A 5,040-nucleotide genomic window follows, 5' to 3' on the forward strand; every position below is an offset into this window, starting at 1 on the left:
TTTGGAAACTAGGGAAGGAGCAGCACGCAGTTCTGGAGGTTGGAGCCTCAGCTGAGAAGCCAATGGAGATTGACTGAGATTAAACTGTCAGTTAGGGTATGGCCCTCATTCATGCCACTGACATCACAGTAGGGGTGTGTTGGCTGAATATGAGCAGCTGCAAGGAAAGCAAACGATGAACTCTCTCCTTGCTAACACATGTCAAATCCCTAAGTATTCCACTCAGTTAATATGTATTTGCCAGCTAGCAAACGCTGTGAGCAGCAAAGCATAGATTTAAGCTCAGTTTCTTTCCTTCCCTGAATAACACATGTGTAACGAGATAGGACTGCCCATTTCCATTGTGCGTCTTTCCATTTGCAACCTTACAATATTATGAATCATTTTTACTATGCTAATTTTAAGTAAAAACTAGACCTTTTTAAGGGAGGAACTTTTCCCACTGTTAATTATCTTAACTGGATTTTGCCTAGATTCTCACAAAATCTTCTTCTCTCGTCTGCATTCTTCCATCCATTCTCTCGTACTGGTCTTGTTTGCGCACGCACGCCACAGGATAAAAGGACACATCTTTGCGAGCGTGAAATTGAGATGGCTGGTTGCAGAGGAAAGAATACTTATTAACTCATTGATTTAGAGTGTCTGGGTTGTCTCGTTAAGCAGCATTTGACTCCACAGGTCCTAAATAAACGGTAAATTCTTGGAATGGAATTTTGAAGGAGGTTTCTTTGGCAGATATTTTTATCTGTGTGTGTTTTTACTTTCCGGGTGTAGCAGAAATGCTAAGTCATGGCCTGAAGCAGTGATGAGCTCCTGGTGGGGAGGTAGGTCCAACCCAGTGGAGCTCAGGTGCGCGCAATGTCGCTGAACGACCGGAAGCAGTGGAGCCAGGATTCCCCCCCTTTCCAGACCTCATTTAAGGGTTGTTCAGGGAAGGGTGAGGGCACTTTTAGTTGGAGATACTTCAGTAGACGAGGTCTTCTGAGGGTAAGTAGTGTCTTTATTTATGGCGTTGTTGGTTGTGGGTAAATCCTGATTTGCTCCAGCCTTGGGCTTTGCTGTTTTGCTATTATTTTGCTACGCTTTCTGTTGTCATACTCTTTCTTAGACCTTGTTTGTGGGTTGGCAGCAGAGGTATGGGTATCTTGTTGGAGATTCCTGCCTATTGGAGGTATTCCGAAGGTAAGCCGTTTTTCTTTGTTGCTGCAGCTACAGCTGTTGTATTTGGGCTTGCTCTCATTTGCTACGGTCTCTATTGGTGCTACTCCACTGCCACTACTGTGTTCTCTGTCAGACTATAGCATTTCGCTTGCGTGGGTGAGTGTGTGTATGAATGGGCAAGTCCTGGGAAGTATTAAGTGCGGTCATCTTTTACTTTAAATGTGTTTGCCTCTAATTTGCTTGTTAATCTTTTTCAAGAGGTATCTCTGAGACTTTTTAAATCTATACACTGACGTAAAGATTTTAAATGAATGGTTGAGAACATTAAAACAAAAAAGTAGCAAAAAGGGTTGTATTTTGACTTTTCTATGATGATGTTTTCAGTCACTGATAGTGACGGCAACAAATTCTCCAGTGCTTCTGTAGGATCGAGTTAAGGCAATTGCGTTGAAGAGCATTTTATAGATGGCTTAATTACGCTGTCCTCTAGCAGAACTACAGAAGACCGCAGACTGACGTTTAACACTCAGAGAAGTAAATCTGGCAGGAGATTATCCACAAGAGAGATAAAAAGAACATGTTTCATACTGCTTAATGGAACTGTGGAATACTGTGCTTTTGGGTTTGGATTCTAAAGAGGGGCTTGGGTTTTCCTTTGGCTTGCTTAAGGGATCTTCATTTCTGTAGAGAAGAATCCGTGTATGCAGGAGCAAAGTTCAAAGTTAAACTTTCCAAGGAAATTGATGATGTGTCCTTTAAATTAATGGTAAAGAAACAAGAATCATTTCTGAGTTATGCAGATGAGTTCAGAACTGGGGAAAGAACTGTTGTGTGAACTTGTGAGGAGAAGGTATCTTTGGGTCTTGTGCTGGAGATTACATTTTAAATTGTATTGCATTCGCATTTGTATGGGAACTGTTGAGTCACGGCCTGAACAACTGATTGAGCACCTAGGGAAAGCACAGGTGAAGGCAATTCAGCTGTGTGACTGAAAGGGGTGGAGACTGGCTACACCTCTCTTAGACCCCATTTAAGGGCTCACATCCACTGGGGCCAGATCTGTGCTTGGAGATCCTGCCCTTGTGGAGCTTTCCCCTGTGTACCCGTTATCTTCTGATACGGGTAAGCAATCTTTTTCCCTTCCTTTACAGCACCTTTCTATCATGCTGATTCTCCCTTTGTATTGATCTGCCCTATTGCTACAGCGTTCTAAAAGAATACATAGCTTTTGCCCACTGAAATGTTTTTATCGTTATTACTATTATCATTCAGTGTTTGACTTGGACTAGTTTTGTCATTAAAGCTTTAGGCCCTTCAGTGTCACTGAGGTCAATGGAAGGAATGAATCACGCAGATGCATTTTCTCCTAGGTTACAATGAGAGAGGGATTTTAATGTTTGGTTTATCTTGAATCCACAGTGAAATCTCCAGTGGTTCTGAAGCTGTAGATATCTAAATTCTACTGCTGTTATATCGCGAGGCTGTAATACCTATTGTCACAGCTTTAGTTGCTTGACTTGATTTCTCAACTAAAATAGAAAAACAAGACAAACGTACCAAGATGAGAATGTTATTGCTCAAGTTCTAACATGGGTAGATTAATCCAATGCACTGGTTAAATGAAGTTTTTCATGAAGCTTTGAAAGGCTTTCATTACTGTGTAGCTGAATTGTCCAATTTCACATGCTGAGATAACCCTTTCAAAGAAAGACATCATACCATACAAAGAACTGGAGAGTGTGTGAATTACTTACGGCAACAAGCTGACAGTCTGACTTTTTTTGTGTAGAAGATGAAAGATCAGGTCAATCCTCTTGGCCCTGTAAGATGCACCAGCTGTAGTGTCATTCCACCCACTTAATTCACAGTGTTTGTGTTCTTGTTAAGCTTTAGCGAGGTCATTATTTCTTCTGAAAGGAGAGGGAAAAGGTATTGAGAGACCAGTTCTTAAGAACCAAGCTGATGAAGCTTGATTTGTTGGGTTACCCACAGATAAGCCACCAGAACACATCCAAGGAAACCCATCTGCTTAGGTGTTCTTTCTTCCGAAGGCTATTTAGCAGTCGTATACGACTGTCCGTGGCTTGTTGTGACATCCTTGCTGAGACCCTGAGTTTACAAGCTTCATTTTGTTTGTCTTGACGTAAGTGTTGAACTCTGCTTTTTGTGACTTTGAATGGTAGAGGTAAAAGTTAGGAGGACTCGTCTGTATTTTTAAGGAAGCTCTAGTGATGTTTGTTTCAAGTGAATTTTGATTGTTGAGGTAGCTGCGATACAACTGTTAATAGAAGTATGTTAGCGGGCAGTGTCTGTTTCTGCGGTGTGTCAAAGTTGGTGATGTATTTTGAAATGTCTTCAAATAGCCTCCATTATGAGGCTGATGTATAAAGGAACTTTAACAGAATTTGCTCTGTGAATTGTTCTCAGAAACAGTAAGGATTCTTGCAAAATAGTGGTTTGAGGCCAAAATGCAGAGCTGTCCTGGATAGCCCTCGTTATGAAGGTGGATATTTTCATAGGTGTCTTGTATTCTAAAACGGAGTGAGGAAATGGTAGGATCTATTCTGTCTCTGTTGAGTAAGCAATGAGACTTCACTGGAGATGTGTAAGAGGATGCCGACCTTGTCAAACTAACAAGCGATGTTACTTTGATTTTAGATTCTTAAGTTTTTTCTTTTTGTGAACCAAACGTGGTGTTGTTTCACATTAGATGTTCCTTTTCTTATTGAGTGAAATTGAGGTAAAGCAAAAGGAAGTCTACATATTTGATATAGGCAATAAAATTGTGTTACTACTTATTTTTAAGCTGTTGTAGTTAAGGTAAAACTCTGACAATCTTGTTTTCACTGAAGAAGTAACTTTGTGTCGGTAACGTTCAGTCTATTTCATAAAATACAAGACTTTGTTTTTGTTACTGGTCTCTACTTTGTAAAACGATATGTAGTCCAGTTCACTTGTCTTCACTTAGAGTATTATGCTTAGATAAAATGCATCTCAATTTGTCTTCATAAAAAAAAAAAAAAAATTAAGATCATGTAATTAAAATGCGTCTCCACTGAAGTGTTCCGTAATATATCTATGCAGACCTGGGGAGACTTCCAGTGATTTCTAGCTTTCATTAGTTTGATAGTTGAGTGACTTTTCCATTAACGTACTTTATGTGGCGTTTCAATTTTTGCTTGTATGGTAAAATACTGAGAACAAAGATAACGAAGAACTATTTTTTGTGAAATGTGTTTTTGTTGTTGTTGTTTTTTGTTTTTTTTTAGGGACTAATGGAGTTGTTTTTCAGAATCATTCACTACTCGTGTTTTCAAAAAAGTAGAAATGGCAAGAACTTATCATGCACTGAGAGAGAGCATTCATTCAACAGTACTGTAAAATTGGGTAATACTAAATAAGCAGTAATGTACATGACTGCAACCAGGAAAAAAACCACAGCCACTCATTTGGACCATGAACTTTGATAACAAGAGGAAGAATTGATAAACGAAGGAATGATGTTTTAAGATGCTGGAGAGAATAGCTGAAACAAATGATAATTACAGCATGTTTTAGTTATGCTGCCAGGTGGATGAGATGAAGGTGTGCCTTTGTCAGCAGTATTGCTCTTGGGTTTAATTGCTGCAGCATTTTTAAGCAGCTGTTTCAAAAGAGATGCACAAGTTTTGCTCTTGTTTGCGTGGTTGTCTAACCCCAACTCAGGAGTAAGATGTTTTCCTCCTATGTTGGCAAATAATCTTTCTTCCTTTAAATCCGACGCAGTCTGTTCCCCAGCTCCTGCTGTATCTGTACTTAACTCCAAGTTCCTTTAAGTCAGTAATAAACTTTCCAGACAGTTGTTTCCAGTGTTTCCAATTGCTATCCTTTTTTTTTTTT

The 5,040-nt window shown here is 39.6% G+C and overlaps 1 long non-coding RNA gene across 1 annotated transcript; it reads left to right on the forward strand.

The window, feature by feature from the left end:
* The first annotated feature begins 894 nt into the window (after nt 1-894).
* Nucleotides 895-5,025, forward strand: LOC104911863. The gene is made up of 3 exons (XR_794223.2): nt 895-987; nt 1,109-1,182; nt 4,431-5,025. It is a non-coding gene; the product is annotated as an uncharacterized LOC104911863 (long non-coding RNA).
* Nucleotides 5,026-5,040: the final 15 nt, after the last annotated feature.

This window comes from Meleagris gallopavo, chromosome 8, assembly GCF_000146605.3.
Source record: "Meleagris gallopavo isolate NT-WF06-2002-E0010 breed Aviagen turkey brand Nicholas breeding stock chromosome 8, Turkey_5.1, whole genome shotgun sequence".
NCBI lineage: Eukaryota > Metazoa > Chordata > Aves > Galliformes > Phasianidae > Meleagris > Meleagris gallopavo.